The sequence below is a fragment of the Hyla sarda genome, unplaced genomic scaffold, assembly GCF_029499605.1.
Source record: "Hyla sarda isolate aHylSar1 unplaced genomic scaffold, aHylSar1.hap1 scaffold_69, whole genome shotgun sequence".
Lineage (NCBI taxonomy): Eukaryota > Metazoa > Chordata > Amphibia > Anura > Hylidae > Hyla > Hyla sarda.
The window spans coordinates 694,901-714,998 of record NW_026610707.1 but is presented as its reverse complement, the minus strand read 5'-3'; the positions used below and the strand labels follow the sequence as shown (position 1 = coordinate 714,998).

General features: G+C 41.0%; 1 long non-coding RNA gene across 3 annotated transcripts in view; it reads right to left on the bottom strand.

Moving 5' to 3' along the window:
* Positions 1-1,704: 1,704 nt before the first annotated feature.
* LOC130343845 (uncharacterized) overlaps positions 1,705-20,098 on the bottom strand; it is a 136,534-nt gene continuing 118,140 nt past the window's right edge. For all 3 annotated transcript variants that reach the window (XR_008882998.1, XR_008882999.1, XR_008883000.1), the window contains one exon: positions 1,705-2,068. This is a non-coding gene — a long non-coding RNA (uncharacterized LOC130343845). The remainder of the gene's footprint in view (positions 2,069-20,098) is intronic.

The following is a 20,098-nucleotide window of genomic DNA, read 5'->3' as shown; positions in this document are numbered from 1 at the left end:
TTAATAGTAATATAATGACATGTGATCACAGCTCCGCCCCTGTATGACATCACTGATATAATATAATAGTAATATAATGACATGTGATCACAGCCCCACCCCCTGTATGACATCAATGATATAATATAATATTAATATATTGACATGTGATCACAGCCCCGCCCCCTGTATCACATCACTGATATAATAGTAATATAATGACATGTGATCACAGCCCCGCCCCCTGTATGACATCCCTGATATAATATAATGATATGTGATCACAGCCCCGCCCCCTGTATGACATCACTGATATAATATAATAGTAATATAATGACATGTGATCACAGCCCCGCCCCCTGTATGACATCACTGATATAATATAATAGTAATATAATGACATGTGATCACAGCCCCGCCACCTGTATGACATCACTGATATAATATAATAGTAATATAATGACATGTGATCACAGCCCCGCCCCCTGTATGACATCACTGATATAATATAATAGTAATATAATGACATGTGATCACAGCCCCGCCCCCTGTATGACATCAATGATATAATATAATAGTAATATAATGACATGTGATCACAGCCCCGCCCCCTGTATGACATCAATGATATAATATAATAGTAATATAATGACATGTGATCACAGCCCCGCCCCTTGTATGACATCAATGATATAATATAATAGTAATATAATGACATGTGATCACAGCCCCGCCCCCTGTATGACATCACTGATATAATATAATGACATGTGATCACAGCCCCGCCCCCTGTATGACATCACTGATATAATATAATAGTAATATAATGACATGTGATCACAGCCCCGCCCCCTGTATGACATCAATGATATAATATAATAGTAATATAATGACATGTGATCACAGCCCCGCCCCCTGTATGACATCACTGATATAATATAATGACATGTGATCACAGCCCCGCCCCCTGTATGACATCACTGATATAATATAATAGTAATATAATGACATGTGATCACAGCCCCGCCCCCTGTATGACATCAATGATATAATATAATAGTAATATAATGACATGTGATCACAGCCCCGCCCCCTGTATGACATCACTGATATAATATAATGACATGTGATCACAGCCCCGCCCCCTGTATGACATCACTGATATAATATAATAGTAATATAATGACATGTGATCACAGCCCCGCCCCCTGTATGACATCACTGATATAATATAATGACATGTGATCACAGCCCCGCCGCCTGTATGACATCACTGATATAATATAATAGTAATATAATGACATGTGATCACAGCCCCGCCCCCTGTATGACATCACTGATATAATATAATAGTAATATAATGTCATGTGCTCACAATTCCACAATACGCCGGCGGTATTATCCAGATCAGGTGCGTACGGTGAATTTATCGACATTCGTTGTTCTTTCTTTTTCTAAAATTAAAAACGTGAGAAGTAAATCGGCGGCCGCGAAGGCGACATTTCGGTCACACCAGCCCTAACGATTTTATCACTCGAGGGGCCCATTAGGGTCGAGGACAGAAGCGGCGGGACGTAAAGAGACAGAAATCATTTGCGATGATATTGTTGAGCCTCTCGCTGTGTCCTGGCGCTGCGGTTTTTATTTTTCGTATAAACACAGGACTGGAGGGGGAGGGGGGATAAAAAATAAAAAAATAAAACGCGGAGACTAATTAAATTTGTTTATCGGTATTATCGTGCGGCGCGCTCATTTACAAACATGAAAGTTAGGAATCATTAAACAACAAGTAAATTGGCCTCCGGAGACGGATTGGGCCGCGGCGCCTGTGCAGACCTTTCGGAGATAAGCCCAGGTGCGCGCGGCGGTGAGCAGGCAGCGCACTTCCATTTAAAAGGGCAGGGTTGGGCCCCACGCTGCGAGGTGAGTGGCGAGGAGTCGGGAGACGATGACAGGCCTCCTGTCACTGATTCTTCGCGCTTTGATTAATGAGGGCATTTGAAAGGCAATTAGCGTCGGCGGGTTTTGGCCGCGGCCGGTGGATCAGTCAGACGCTTCTCTATTCACAGCGCTGAGCGGCTGCGGTCGCCTTTGTTTTGTGGGAAAAAAAAGAGAAAGAGAAAGAATTGTATCATGAACGGAACAACAACAAGGAGCCCGATAGATGGCACAAAAGGCGAAGGCAATTTACATGTTGCAAAACTACAACTCCCAGCATGCCTGGACAGCCGTTTTGCAACATCTGGAGGTACACAGTTTGGAGACCACTACTCTAAAAGCTACCAAGCATTTTGCTTTTAAAGCAGTATAATCGCTCACTGACCCACACACTAGGGGGCGCACTACAGAGAACAACTACCCGGCTTCCCTGGGCAACTCTGATAGGTGGAACTGTCCACATATGGACACATCATACATGTGAGAGTTTCCATATATGGAGAGTTACCATATATAGCAGTTACCATATATAAACAATTACCATATATAAACATTTACTATATATAGACAGTTACCATATATAGACAGTTACCATATATAGACAGTTACCATATATAAACAATTGCCATATATAAACAATTACCATATATAAATAATTGCCATATATAAACAGCTACCATATATAAACTATTACCATATATAGACAGTTACCATATATAGACAGTTACCATATATAAATAATTACCATATATAGACAGTTACCACATATAGAAGTTACCATATATAGACAGTTACCATATATACGGTAAATAATTACCATATATAGACAGTTACCATATATAGAAGTTACCATACATAAACAATTACCATATATAAACAATTACCTTATATAGAAGTTACCATATATAAACAATTACCATATATAAACAATTACCATATATAGACAGTTACCATATATAAACAGTTACCATATATAGACAGTTATCATATATAAACAATTACCTTATATAGAAGTTACCATATATAGACAGTTACCATTTATAAACAGTTACCATATATAGACATATATAACTGTCTATATATGGTAACTGTCTATATATGGTAACTGTCTATATATGGTAATTGTTTATATATGGTAATTGTTTATATATGTGAAAGATAGTATAAAATCTAACCAAATACATGTTAGTGAGGACAACATAGAGTCAGTTTGGGTTACGCTGCAGTTTGGTAATCATGCAGTAACTCATGTAGGTGGGATATATAGACCCCTGGTAAGTAATCATATAATAACTCGTGTAGGTGGGATATATAGACCCCTGGTAAGTAATCATATAATAACTCATGTAGGTGGGATATATAGACCCCTGGTAAGTAATCATATAATAACTCATGTAGGTGGGATATACAGACCCCCGGTAAGTAATCATATAATAACTCATGTAGGTGGGATATATAGACCCCCGGTAAGTAATCATATAATAACTCATGTAGGTGGGATATACAGACCCCCTGGTAAGTAATCATATAATAACTCATGTAGGTGGGATATACAGACCCCCGGTAAGTAATCATATAATAACTCATGTAGGTGGGATATATAGACCCCCGGTAAGTAATCATATAATAACTCATGTAGGTGGGATATATAGACCCCTGGTAAGTAATCATATAATAACTCATGTAGGTGGGATATACAGACCCCCTGGTAAGTAATCATATAATAACTCATGTAGGTGGGATATATAGACCCCTGGTAAGTAATCATATAATAACTCGTGTAGGTGGGATATACAGACCCCCAGTAAGTAATCATATAATAACTCATGTAGGTGGGATATATAGACCCCCGGTAAGTAATCATATAATAACTCATGTAGGTGGGATATATAGACCCCTGGTAAGTAATCATATAATAACTCATGTAGGTGGGATATACAGACCCCCTGGTAAGTAATCATATAATAACTCATGTAGGTGGGATATATAGACCCCTGGTAAGTAATCATATAATAACTCGTGTAGGTGGGATATACAGACCCCCAGTAAGTAATCATATAATAACTCATGTAGGTGGGATATTTAGACCCCCGGTAAGTAATCATATAATAACTCATGTAGGTGGGATATATAGACCCCTGGTAAGTAATCATATAATAACTCATGTAGGTGGGATATACAGACCCCCGGTAAGTAATCATATAATAACTCATGTAGGTGGGATATACAGACCCCCGGTAAGTAATCATATAATAACTCGTGTAGGTGGGATATATAGACCCCCGGTAAGTAATCATATAATAACTCATGTAGGTGGGATATATAGACCCCCGGTAAGTAATCATATAATAACTCATGTAGGTGGGATATACAGACCCCCGGTAAGTAATCATATAATAACTCATGTAGGTGGGATATACAGACCCCCGGTAAGTAATCATATAATAACTCATGTAGGTGGGATATACAGACCCCCGGTAAGTAATCATATAATAACTCGTGTAGGTGGGATATATAGACCCCCGGTAAGTAATCATATAATAACTCGTGTAGGTGGGATATACAGACCCCCGGTAAGTAATCATATAATAACTCATGTAGGTGGGATATACAGACCCCCGGTAAGTAATCATATAATAACTCATGTAGGTGGGATATATAGACCCCTGGTAAGTAATCATATAATAACTCATGTAGGTGGGATATACAGACCCCCTGGTAAGTAATCATATAATAACTCATGTAGGTGGGATATATAGACCCCTGGTAAGTAATCATATAATAACTCGTGTAGGTGGGATATACAGACCCCCTGGTAAGTAATCATATAATAACTCATGTAGGTGGGATATATAGACCCCTGGTAAGTAATCATATAATAACTCATGTAGGTGGGATATACAGACCCCCTGGTAAGTAATCATATAATAACTCATGTAGGTGGGATATATAGACCCCTGGTAAGTAATCATATAATAACTCGTGTAGGTGGGATATACAGACCACCTGGACAAGTTAAAGAATTAGATGATCTACTAGTTGAAGAAATATCTAAAATGACAATGAAAGGAGAAATTATCATTATGGGAGACTTCAATCTTCCGGATATAAACTGGAAAACCAAAATAGCAAGTTCTGCCCGGAGTCCAGATATTCTAAATTCCCTCCTGGGATTATCTCTACAACAAGTGCTTGAGGAGCCAACCCGGAGGGAGGCCATTTTGGATTTGGTATTCCCAAATAGGGATTCGGTGTATGATGTTATTGTTGGCGAAAGCTTGGGATCTAGTGATCACCAGTCAGTGTGGGATCTAGTGATCACCAGTCAGTGTGGGATCTAGTGATCACCAGTCAGTGTGGGATCTAGTGATCACCAGTCAGTGTGGGATCTAGTGATCACCAGTCAGTGTGGGATCTAGTGATCACCAGTCAGTGTGGGATCTAGTGATCACCAGTCAGTGTGGGATCTAGTGATCACCAGTCAGTGTGGGATCTAGTGATCACCAGTCAGTGTGGGATCTAGTGATCACCAGTCAGTGTGGGATCTAGTGATCACCAGTCAGTGTGGGATCTAGTGATCACCAGTCAGTGTGGGATCTAGTGATCACCAGTCAGTGTGGGATCTAGTGATCACCAGTCAGTGTGGGATCTAGTCATCACCAATCAGTGTGGGATCTAGTGATCACCAGTCAGTGTGGGATCTAGTGATCACCAGTCAGTGTGGGATCTAGTGATCACCGGTCAGTGTGGGATCTAGTCATCACCAATCAGTGTGGTTTAATATAAGAACAGTGAAGGAGTCACCACACAAAAACAAAAGTTTTAGATTTTAGAAAACAGACTTTTCAAAAATGAGATTAGTCATAAATGAGTCCGTATCAGACTGGAACCGATTACATGGAGTCCAGGAGAAATGGGACAACTTAAAAGACGCTTTATTGAAGGCAACAGAAAACTGCATTAGACTTGTCAGTAAAAGCAGAAAAAGGAAGAGACCCCTGTGGTACTCAGCAGAAGGGGCCAAAATCATAAAAAACAAAAAACTGCATTTAGTAATTATAAAACAACCCAGAGCAATGAAGATGGGAAATCTACAAGACTAGGCAGAAAGAGGCCAAGCAAGTTATAAGAACTTCTAAAGCGCAGGCAGAAGAAAAACTAGCTCAGTCTGTAAAAAAAAGGGGGTGAGACATTCTTCAGAGATATAAATGAGAAAAGGAAATTAAAACAAGGAATAACTAAATTAAAAACAAAGGAAGGAAGGTATGTAGAAGAGAATAAGGGGCGAGCCGACTGCCTTAATAAATACTTCTGTTCAGTTTTTACAGAAGAAAAAGAAGGAAAAGGACCTCCATTAGAGAGGAAAACGAAGGAATCGTTTGATGCATGTATCTTTACAGAAGAAGAGGTTATAAGTTTGCTGTCTAAAGTGAAGACAAATAAATCACAGGGGCCTGATGGGATACACCCAAAATTATTAAAAGTGCTTAGTGGTGAGCGAGCAAAACCGTTATCAGATTTATTTAACCAATCACTGGTAACAGGAGTCGTCCCGGAAAATTGGAAATTAGTGAATGTGGTGCCCATTCACAAGAAAGGTAGTAGGGAGGAATCAGGCAACTCTAGGCCAGTAAGTCTGACATCAATAGTGGGGAAATTAATGGAAACCCTACTAAAGGAGAGGATTGTGGAATATCTAAAATCCCATTGATTGTAGGATGAAAAACAACATGGGTTTACTTCAGGGAGATCATGTCAAACAAATCTTATTGATTTTTTTGACTGGGTGACTAAAATAATAGATGGCGGAGGGGCAGTAGACATCGCATATCTAGATTTTAGTAAGGCTTTTCACACTGTCCCACTGTCCCCTATCAATAAACCGCAGTCATTGAGCTTGGACTCCATATTGTTGAGTGGATTAGGCTGTGGCTGAGTAACAGACAACAGAGGGTTGTAGTCAATGGAGAATATTCAGAGCAAGGTCTTGTCACCAGTGGGGACCTCAGGGATCTGTACTGGGACCAATATTGTTTAATATCTTCATTAGTGAAGGTCATTATTTTTTTTTTATTATTATAAATTTAATACATACAAAATCCATTAATGCTTACATCACCATCATCTCCACAGGTGGGGGTTGTGCTTACTGCCCAACACCGTACAGAACGTTTGGCATTTGCCAGAGAACACCAAGATTAGCAAATTCACCACTGGCGCCCTGTGCTCTTCACAGATGAAAGCAGGTTCACACTGAGCACATGTGACAGAGTCTGGAGACGCCATGGAGAACGTTCTGCTGCCTGCAACATCCTCCAGCATGCCCGGTTTGGCGGTGGGTCAGTAATGGTGTGGGGTGGTATTTCTTTGGGGGGGCCGCACAGCCCTCCATGTGCTTGCCAGAGGTAGCCTGACTGCCATTAGGTACGAGATGAGATCCTCAGACCCCTTGTGAGACCATATGCTGGTGCGGTTGGCCCTGGGTTCCTCCTAATACAAGACAGTGCTAGACCTCATGTGGCTGGAGTGTGTCAGCAGTTCCTACAAGAGGAAGGCATTGATGCTATGGACTGGCCGCCCGTTCCCCTGAATCCGATTGAGCACATCTGGGACGTCTCGCTCCATCCACCACAGACCGTCCAGGAGTTGGCGGATGCTTTAGTCCAGGTCTGGGAGGATATCCCTCAGGAGACCATCGTCCACCTCATCAGGAGCATGCCCAGGCGGGGAGGTCATACGGGCATGTGGAGGCCACACACACTACTGAGCCTCATTGGGATTTGTATTAAGGACATTACATAAAGTTGGATCAGCCTGTAGTGGGGTTTTCCACTGTGATTTTGAGGGTGACTCCATATCCAGACCTCCAGGGGTTAATGATTTCCATTGATAATTTTTGGTGATTTTGTTGTCAGCGAATTCAACTATGTAAAGAGGAAAGGATTTCATACGATTAGTTCATTCTGATCTACAATGTGTTCACTTTATTTTTTGAGCAGTGAACATTTTCCTGTATATTATATCTTTATATATTATATCCTGTGTATTAGAAGCTGTATATCACATCTTTATATATTAGATCCTGTACATTATATCCTGTATATTACATCTTTATATATTAGATCCTGTATATTATACATTTATATATTAGATCCTGTATATTACATCTTTATAAATTAGATCTTGTATATTACATCTTTATATATTATATCCTGTATATTACATCTTTATAAATTAGATCTTGTATATTACATCTTTATATATTATATCCTGTATATTACATCTTTATAAATTAGATCTTGTATATTACATCTTTATATATTATATCCTGTATATTATATCCTGTATATTACATCTTTATATATTAGATCCTGTATACTATATCCTGTATATTACATCTTTATATATTAGATCCTGTATATTATACATTTATATATTAGATCCTGTATATTATATCCTGTATATTACATCTTTATATATTAGATCCTGTATATTATATCCTGTATATTACATCTTTATATATTAGATCCTGTATATTATATCCTGTATATTACATCTTTATATATTAGATCCTGTATATTATATCCTGTATATTACATCTTTATATATTAGATCTTGTATATTACATCTTTATATATTAGATCCTGTATATTATATCCAGTATATTACATCTTTATATATTAGATCCTGTATATTATATCCTGTATATTAGATCCTGTATATTATATCCAGTATATTACATCTTTATATATTAGATCCTGTATATTATATCCTGTATATTAGATCCTGTACATTATATCCTGTATATTACATCTTTATATATTAGATCTTGTATATTACATCTTTATATATTAGATCCTGTATATTATATCCAGTATATTACATCTTTATATATTAGATCCTGTATATTATATCCTGTATATTAGATCCTGTACATTATATCCTGTATATTACATCTTTATATATTAGATCCTGTATATTATACATTTATATATTAGATCCTGTATATTATATCCTGTATATTACATCTTTATATATTAGATCCTGTATATTATATCCTGTATATTACATCTTTATATATTAGATCCTGTATATTATATCCTGTATATTACATCTTTATATATTAGATCCTGTATATTATATCCTGTATATTACATCTTTATATATTAGATCCTGTATATTATACATTTATATATTAGATCCTGTATATTATATCCTGTATATTACATCTTTATATATTAGATCCTGTACATTATATCCTGTATATTACATCTTTATATATTAGATCCTGTATATTATATCCTGTATATTGCATCTTTATATATTAGATCCTGTACATTATATCCTGTATATTACATCTTTATATATTAGATCCTGTACATTATATCCTGTATATTACATCTTTATATATTAGATCCTGTATATTATATCCTGTATATTACATCTTTATATATTAGATCCTGTACATTATATCCTGTATATTACATCTTTATATATTAGATCCTGTATATTATATCCTGTATATTACATCTTTATATATTAGATCCTGTACATTATATCCTGTATATTACATCTTTATATATTAGATCCTGTATATTATATCCTGTATATTACATCTTTATATATTAGATCCTGTACATTATATCCTGTATATGACATCTTTATATATTAGATCCTGTACATTATATCCTGTATATTACATCTTTATATATTAGATCCTGTATATTATATCCTGTATATTACATCTTTATATATTAGATCCTGTATATTATATCTTGTATATTACATCTTTATATATTAGATCCTGTATATTATATCCTGTATATTACATCTTTATATATTAGATCCTGTATATTATATCCTGTATATTACATCTTTATATATTAGATCCTGTATATTATATCCTGTATATTACATCTTTATATATTAGATCCTGTACATTATATCCTGTATATTACATCTTTATATATTAGATCCTGTATATTATATCCTGTATATTACATCTTTATATATTAGATCCTGTACATTATATCCTGTATATTACATCTTTATATATTAGATCCTGTATATTATATCCTGTATATTACATCTTTATATATTAGATCCTGTACATTATATCCTGTATATGACATCTTTATATATTAGATCCTGTATATTATATCCTGTATATTGCATCTTTATATATTAGATCCTGTACATTATATCCTGTATATGACATCTTTATATATTAGATCCTGTACATTATATCCTGTATATTACATCTTTATATATTAGATCCTGTATATTATATCCTGTATATTACATCTTTATATATTAGATCCTGTACATTATATCCTGTATATTACATCTTTATATATTAGATCCTGTACATTATATCCTGTATATTACATCTTTATATATTAGATCCTGTACATTATATCCTGTATATTACATCTTTATATATTAGATCCTGTATATTATATCCTGTATATTACATCTTTATATATTAGATCCTGTACATTATATCCTGTATATTACATCTTTATATATTAGATCCTGTACATTATATCCTGTATATTACATCTTTATATATTAGATCCTGTATATTATACATTTATATATTAGATCCTGTATATTATATCCTGTATATTACATCTTTATATATTAGATCCTGTATACTATATCCTGTATATTACATCTTTATATATTAGATCCTGTATATTATATCCTGTATATTACATCTTTATATATTAGATCCTGTATATTATATCCTGTATATTACATCTTTATATATTAGATCCTGTACATTATATCCTGTATATTACATCTTTATATATTAGATCCTGTACATTATATCCTGTATATTACATCTTTATATATTAGATCCTGTATATTATACATTTATATATTAGATCCTGTATATTATATCCTGTATATTACATCTTTATATATTAGATCCTGTATATTATATCCTGTATATTACATCTTTATATATTAGATCCTGTACATTATATCCTGTATATTACATCTTTATATATTAGATCCTGTATATTATATCCTGTATATTACATCTTTATATATTTATATATTAGATCCTGTATATTATATCCTGTATATTACATCTTTATATATTAGATCCTGTATATTATATCCAGTATATTACATCTTTATATATTAGATCCTGTATATTATATCCTGTATATTAGATCCTGTACATTATATCCTGTATATTACATCTTTATAAATTAGATCCTGTATATTATACATTTATATATTGTATATTTTATATATTCTCCGTATCGGTTTTTTGTTATCTTCCGTCTATAGATTCACTAATAATTCTCGAAACATTTTGCGTTTCTTTGCGACATGTAAATCTCAGACAATATTATCTCTATTTTCTGTAATGAGTCCTAATTGCAAAGCAACCTAAATGTCCTCATTAATTGGATCCGCTAATTAGATTGTGAATATTAATTAATGTGATTAGAGATGATGAGGAGCGGTCGGCGACTGCCGGGGGACGGGATCCTCAGAAAACCTACATAGTATATAGGTAATGGTCCGTGTCTGACACAGAGCGCCAAACCCTCTACCACACTGCAGTATATTACATGTAAGAATGATGACTGCCTGTCCTCACCACTAGGGGGCGCCGGCTGCAGACAGGTTGTACAGAATCTACCAAACTCCTAAGAGATGTGGCCGCGGTATAAGGAAAAGGTTCAGGTGAACAACCCCAGAATTAGCATGAAGAAATATACGCTCCGTATGGCAGTATGATGGGGACCCTGTGTATCGGTACTATTATATACTCTTGTATGGTGGTGTTATACAGGAGGTGTGTATTGGTACTATTATATACTCTAGTATGGCGGTGTTATACGGGAGGTGTATATTAGTACTATTATATACTCTTGTATGGTGGTGTTATACTGGAGCTGTGTATTGGTACTATTATATACTCTTGTATGGTGGTGTTATATGGGAGGTGTATATTGGTACTATTATATACTCTTGTATGGCAGTGTTATACAGGAGCTGTGTATTGGTACTATTATATACTCTTGTATGGCAGTGTTATACGGGAGGTGTATATTGATACTATTATATACTCTTGTATGGCTGTGTTATACAGGAGGTGTATATTGGTACTATTATGTACTCTTGTATGGTGGTGTTATACGGGAGAGGTGTATCGGTACTATTATATACTCTTGTATGGTGGTGTTATACAGGAGCTGTGTATTGGTACTATTATATACTCTTGTATGGCGGTGTTATACGGGAGGTGTATATCGGTACTATTATATACTCTTGTATGGCGGTGTTATACAGGAGCTGTGTATTGGTACTATTATATACTCTTGTATGGTGGTGTTATACAGGAGCTGTGTATTGGTACTATAATATACTATTGTATGGCGGTGTTATACGGGAGGTGTATATCGGTACTATTATATACTCTTGTATGGCGGTGTTATACAGGAGCTGTGTATTGGTACTATTATATGATCATGTATAGTGGTGTTATATGGGAGATGTGTATGGGTACTATTTTATGTTAGTGTATGGCGGTGATATACGAGAGCTGTGTATTGGTAATATTATATGATCAAATATGGTGGTGTTATACGGGAGCTGTGTCTCGGTTCTATTTTATGTTTGTATATGGCGGTATTATACAGGAGCTGTATATCAGTACTATTTTATGTTAGTATATAGCGGTGTTATATGGGAGCTGTGTATCAGTACTATTTTATGTTAGTATATAGCGGTGTTATGTGGAAGCTGTGTATCAGTGCTATTTTGTGTTAGTATATAGCGCTGTTATATAGGAGCTGTATATCAGTACTATTTTATGTTAGTATATAGCAGTGTTATACAAAAGCTGTATATCAGTACTATTTTATGTTAGTATATAGCGGTGTTATACGGGAGCTATATATCAGTACTATTCTATGTTAGTATATAGCGGTGTTATACAGGAGCTGTATATCAGTACTATTTTATGTTTGTATATAGCGGTGTTATACGGGAGCTGTATATCAGTACTATTTTATGTTAGTATATAGCAGTGTTATACAGAAGCTGTATATCAGTACTATTTTATGTTAGTATATAGCGGTGTTATACAGGAGCTGTATATCAGTACTATTTTATGTTAGTATATAGCGGTGTTATACAGAAGCTGTATATCAGTACTATTTTATGTTAGTATATAGCGGTGTTATACGGGAGCTATATATCAGTACTATTCTATGTTAGTATATAGCGGTGTTATACAGGAGCTGTATATCAGTACTATTTTATGTTAGTATATAGCAGTGTTATACAGGAGCTGTATATCAGTACTATTTTATGTTTGTATATAGCGGTGTTATACGGGAGCTGTATATCAGTACTATTTTATGTTAGTATATAGCGGTGTTATATAGGAGCTGTATATCAGTACTATTTTATGTTAGTATATAGCAGTGTTATACAGGAGCTGTATATCAGTACTATTTTATGTTTGTATATAGCGGTGTTATACGGGAGCTGTATATCAGTACTATTTTATGTTAGTATATAGCAGTGTTATACAGGAGCTGTATATCAGCACTATTTTATGTTAGTATATAGCAGTGTTATACTGGAGCTGTATATCAGTACTATTTTATGTTAGTTTATAACGGTGTTATACGGGAGCTGTGTATCAGTACTATTTTATGTTAGTATATAGCGGTGTTATACGGGAGCTGTATATCAGTACTATTTTATGTTAGTATATAGCGGTGTTATGTGGGAGCTGTGTATCAGTGCTATTTTGTGTTAGTATATAGCGCTGTTATATAGGAGCTGTATATCAGTACTATTTTATGTTAGTATATAGCAGTTGTTACGCCGAGCGCTCCGGAGCGCTCGCTTCACTCCCTCCGCTGCAGCGCTCCGGTCACGTCCTCTGACCCGGGGCGCTGCGATCCCGCTGCCAGCCGGGATGCGATTCGCGATGCGGGTAGCGCCCGCTCGCGATGCGCACCCCGGCTCTCCTACCTGACTCGCTCCCCGTCTGTTCTGTCCCGGCGCGCGCGGCCCCGCTCCCTAGGGCGCGCGCGCGCCGGGTCTCTGCGATTTAAAGGGCCACTGCGCCGCTGATTGGCGCAGTGGTTCCAATTAGGGTTTTCACCTGTGCACTTCCCTATATTACCTCACTTCCCTTGCACTCCCTTGCCGGATCTTGTTGCCTTAGTGCCAGTGAAAGCGTTCCTTGTGTGTTCCTTGCCTGTGTTTCCAGACCTTCTGCCGTTGCCCCTGACTACGATCCTTGCTGCCTGCCCCGACCTTCTGCTACGTCCGACCTTGCTTCTGCCTACTCCCTTGTACCGCGCCTATCTTCAGCAGCCAGAGAGGTGAGCCGTTGCTAGTGGATACGACCTGGTCACTACCGCCGCAGCAAGACCATCCCGCTTTGCGGCGGGCTCTGGTGAAAACCAGTAGTGGCTTAGAACCGGTCCACTAGCACGGTCCACGCCAATCCCTCTCTGGCACAGAGGGTCCACTACCTGCCAGCCGGCATCGTGACAGTAGATCCGGCCATGGATCCCGCTGAAGTTCCTCTGCCAGTTGTCGCTGACCTCACCACGGTGGTCGCCCAGCAGTCACAACAGATAGCGCAACAAGGCCAACAGCTGTCTCAACTGACCGTTATGCTACAACAGTTGCTACCACAGCTTCAGCAGTCATCTCCTCCGCCAGCTCCTGCACCTCCTCCGCAGCGAGTGGCCGCTCCTGGGATACGCTTATCCTTGCCGGATAAATTTGATGGGGACTCTAAGTTTTGCCGTGGCTTTCTTTCCCAATGTTCCCTGCATCTGGAGATGATGTCGGACCTGTTTCCCACTGAAAGGTCTAAGGTGGCTTTCGTAGTCAGTCTTCTGTCCGGAAAAGCCCTGTCATGGGCCACACCGCTCTGGGACCGCAATGACCCCGTCACTGCCTCTGTACACTCCTTCTTCTCGGAAATCCGAAGTGTCTTTGAGGAACCTGCCCGAGCCTCTTCTGCTGAGACTGCCCTGTTGAACCTGGTCCAGGGTAATTCTTCCGTTGGCGAGTATGCCGTACAATTCCGTACACTTGCTTCAGAATTGTCCTGGAATAATGAGGCCCTCTGCGCGACCTTCAAAAAAGGCCTATCCAGCAACATTAAAGATGTTCTGGCCGCACGAGAAATTCCTGCTAATCTACATGAACTTATTCACCTAGCCACTCGCATTGACATGCGTTTTTCTGAAAGGCGTCAGGAACTCCGCCAAGATATGGACTCTGTTCGCACGAGGCGTTTCGTCTCCTCGGCTCCTCTCTCCTCTGGTCCCCTGCAATCTGTTCCTGTGCCTCCCGCCGTGGAGGCTATGCAGGTCGACCGGTCTCGCCTGACACCTCAAGAGAGGACACGACGCCGTATGGAGAACCTCTGCCTGTACTGTGCTAGTACCGAACACTTCCTGAGGGATTGTCCTATCCGTCCTCCCCGCCTGGAAAGACGTACGCTGACTCCGCACAAAGGTGAGACAGTCCTTGATGTCTACTCTGCTTCTCCACGTCTTACTGTGCCTGTGCGGATGTCTGCCTCTGCCTTCTCCTTCTCTACAGTGGCCTTCTTGGACTCTGGATCTGCAGGAAATTTTATTTTGGCCTCTCTCGTCAACAGGTTCAACATCCCGGTGACCAGTCTCGCCAGACCCCTCTACATCAATTGTGTAAATAATGAAAGATTGGACTGTACCATACGTTTCCGCACGGAGCCCCTTCTTATGAGCATCGGATCTCATCATGAGAGGATTGAACTTTTGGTCCTCCCCAATTGCACCTCGGAGATTCTCCTTGGACTTCCCTGGCTTCAACTTCATTCCCCAACCCTGGATTGGTCCACTGGGGAGATCAAGAGTTGGGGGTCCTCTTGTTCCAAGAACTGTCTAAAACCGGTTCCCAGTAACCCTTGCCGTAACTCTGTGGTTCCTCCAGTAACCGGTCTCCCTAAGGCCTATATGGACTTCGCGGATGTTTTCTGCAAAAAACAAGCTGAGACTCTACCTCCTCACAGGCCTTATGATTGCCCTATCGACCTCCTCCCGGGTACTACTCCACCCCGGGGCAGAATTTATCCTCTCTCTGCCCCAGAGACTCTTGCCATGTCCGAATACGTCCAGGAGAATCTAAAAAAGGGCTTTATCCGTAAATCCTCCTCTCCTGCCGGAGCCGGATTTTTCTTTGTGTCCAAAAAAGATGGCTCCCTACGTCCTTGCATTGACTACCGCGGTCTTGATAAAATCACGGTTAAGAACCGCTACCCCTTACCCCTCATCTCTGAACTCTTTGATCGCCTCCAAGGTGCCCACATCTTCACTAAATTGGACTTAAGAGGCGCCTATAACCTCATCCGCATCAGAGAGGGGGACGAGTGGAAAACGGCATTTAACACCAGAGATGGACACTTTGAGTATCTGGTCATGCCCTTTGGACTGTGCAACGCCCCTGCCGTCTTCCAAGACTTTGTCAATGAAATTTTTCGTGATCTGTTATACTCCTGTGTTGTTGTATATCTGGACGATATCCTAATTTTTTCTGCCAATCTAGAAGAACACCGCCAGCATGTCCGTATGGTTCTTCAGAGACTTCGTGACAACCAACTCTATGCCAAAATTGAGAAATGTCTGTTTGAATGCCAATCTCTTCCTTTTCTAGGATATTTGGTCTCTGGCCAGGGACTACAGATGGATCCAGACAAACTCTCTGCCGTCTTAGATTGGCCACGCCCCTCCGGACTCCGTGCTATCCAACGCTTTTTGGGGTTCGCCAATTATTACAGGCAATTTATTCCACATTTTTCTACCATTGTGGCTCCTATCGTGGCTTTAACCAAAAAAAATGCTGATCCCAAGTCCTGGCCTCCTCAAGCAGAAGACTCCTTTAAACGACTCAAGTCTGCCTTTTCTTCGGCTCCCGTGCTCTCCAGACCTGACCCTTCCAAACCCTTCCTATTGGAGGTTGATGCCTCCTCAGTGGGAGCTGGAGCTGTTCTTCTACAAAAAAATTCTTCCGGGCATGCTGTCACTTGTGGTTTTTTCTCTAGGACCTTCTCTCCAGCGGAGAGGAACTACTCCATCGGGGATCGAGAGCTTCTAGCCATTAAATTAGCACTTGAGGAATGGAGGCATCTGCTGGAGGGATCAAGATTTCCTGTTATTATCTACACCGACCACAAGAACCTCTCCTACCTCCAGTCTGCCCAACGGCTGAATCCTCGCCAGGCCCGGTGGTCTCTGTTCTTTGCCCGATTTAATTTTGAGATTCACTTTCGTCCTGCCGATAAGAACATTAGGGCCGATGCTCTCTCTCGTTCCTCGGATGCCTCAGAAGTTGATCTCCCTCCGCAACACATCATTCCACCTGACTGCCTGATCTCCACTTCTCCTGCCTCCATCAGGCAGACTCCTCCAGGAAAGACCTTTGTTTCTCCACGCCAACGCCTCGGAATCCTCAAATGGGGTCACTCCTCCCATCTCGCAGGTCATGCGGGCATCAAGAAATCTGTGCAACTCATCTCCCGCTTCTATTGGTGGCCGACTCTGGAGACGGATGTTGGGGACTTTGTGCGAGCCTGCACTATCTGTGCCCGGGATAAGACTCCTCGCCAGAAGCCCGCTGGTTTTCTTCATCCTCTGCCTGTCCCCGAACAGCCTTGGTCTCTGATTGGTATGGATTTTATTACTGATTTACCCCCTTCCCGTGGCAACACCGTTATTTGGGTGGTCGTTGATCGATTCTCCAAAATGGCACATTTCATCCCTCTTCCTGGTCTTCCTTCTGCGCCTCAGTTGGCTAAACAATTTTTTGTACACATTTTTCGTCTTCACGGGTTGCCTACGCAGATTGTCTCGGATAGAGGGGTCCAATTCGTGTCTAAATTCTGGAGGGCTCTCTGTAAACAACTCAAGATTAAATTAAATTTTTCCTCTGCATATCATCCCCAGTCCAATGGACAAGTAGAAAGAATTAACCAGATCCTGGGTGATTATTTGCGACATTTTGTTTCCTCCCGCCAGGATGACTGGGCAGATCTCCTTCCATGGGCCGAATTCTCGTATAACTTCAGGGTCTCTGAATCTTCCTCCAAATCCCCATTTTTCGTGGTGTACGGCCGTCACCCTCTTCCCCCCCTCCCTACCCCCTTGCCCTCTGGTCTGCCCGCTGTGGATGAAATTTCTCGTGACCTTTCCATTATATGGAGAGAGACCCAAAATTCTCTCTTACAGGCTTCTTCACGCATGAAGAGGTTCGCGGATAAGAAAAGAAGAGCTCCCCCCGTTTTTTCCCCTGCAGACAAGGTATGGCTCTCCGCTAAATATGTCCGCTTCCGTGTCCCTAGCTACAAGTTGGGACCACGCTATCTTGGTCCTTTCAAAATTTTGTGTCAAATTAATCCTGTCTCTTATAAACTTCTTCTTCCTCCTTCTCTTCGTATCCCTAATGCCTTTCACGTCTCTCTTCTCAAACCACTCATCCTCAACCGTTTTTCTCCCAAATCTGTTCCTCCCACTCCTGTTTCCGGCTCCTCGGACGTCTTCTCGGTCAAGGAAATTTTGGCTGCCAAAAAGGTCAGAGGGAAAAATTTTTTTTTAGTAGACTGGGAGGGTTGTGGTCCTGAAGAGAGATCCTGGGAACCTGAGGACAACATCCTTGACAAAAGTCTGCTCCTCAGGTTCTCAGGCTCCAAGAAGAGGGGGAGACCCAAGGGGGGGGTACTGTTACGCCGAGCGCTCCGGGTCCCCGCTCCTCCCCGGAGCGCTCGCTTCACTCCCTCCGCTGCAGCGCTCCGGTCACGTCCTCTGACCCGGGGCGCTGCGATCCCGCTGCCAGCCGGGATGCGATTCGCGATGCGGGTAGCGCCCGCTCGCGATGCGCACCCCGGCTCTCCTACCTGACTCGCTCCCCGTCTGTTCTGTCCCGGCGCGCGCGGCCCCGCTCCCTAGGGCGCGCGCGCGCCGGGTCTCTGCGATTTAAAGGGCCACTGCGCCGCTGATTGGCGCAGTGGTTCCAATTAGGGTTTTCACCTGTGCACTTCCCTATATTACCTCACTTCCCTTGCACTCCCTTGCCGGATCTTGTTGCCTTAGTGCCAGTGAAAGCGTTCCTTGTGTGTTCCTTGCCTGTGTTTCCAGACCTTCTGCCGTTGCCCCTGACTACGATCCTTGCTGCCTGCCCCGACCTTCTGCTACGTCCGACCTTGCTTCTGCCTACTCCCTTGTACCGCGCCTATCTTCAGCAGCCAGAGAGGTGAGCCGTTGCTAGTGGATACGACCTGGTCACTACCGCCGCAGCAAGACCATCCCGCTTTGCGGCGGGCTCTGGTGAAAACCAGTAGTGGCTTAGAACCGGTCCACTAGCACGGTCCACGCCAATCCCTCTCTGGCACAGAGGGTCCACTACCTGCCAGCCGGCATCGTGACAGCAGTGTTATACAGGAGCTGTATATCAGCACTATTTTATGTTAGTATATAGCGGTGTTATACGGGAGCTGTGTATCAGTACTATTTTATGTTAGTATATAGCGGTGTTATAAAGGAGCTGTATATCAGTACTATTGTCACGATTCGGCTGGCAAGAGGTGGATCCTCTGTGCCAGAGAGGGATTGGCGTGGACCGTGCTAGTGGACCGGTTCTAAGTTACTACTGGTTTTCACCAGAGCCCGCCGCAAAGCGGGATGGTCTTGCAGCGGCGGTAGTAACCAGGTCGTATCCACTAGCAACGGCTCAACCTCTCTGACTGCTGAAGATAGGCGCGGTACAAGGGAGTAGACAGAAGCAAGGTCGGACGTAGCAGAAGGTCGGGGCAGGCAGCAAGGATCGTAGTCAGGGGCAACGGCAGAAGGTCTGGAACACAGGCTAGGAACACACAAGGAAACGCTTTCACTGGCACGATGGCAACAAGATCCGGCGAGGGAGTGCAGGGGAAGTGAGGTATACATAGGGAGTGCACAGGTGAACACACTAATTAGAACCACTGCGCCAATCAGTGGCGCAGTGGCCCTTTAAATCGCAGAGACCCGGCGCGCGCGCGCCCTAGGGAGCGGGGCCGCGCGCGCCGGGACAGAACTGACGGAGAGCGAGTCAGGTACGGGAGCCGGGGTGCGCATCGCGAGCCGGCGCCACCCACATCGAG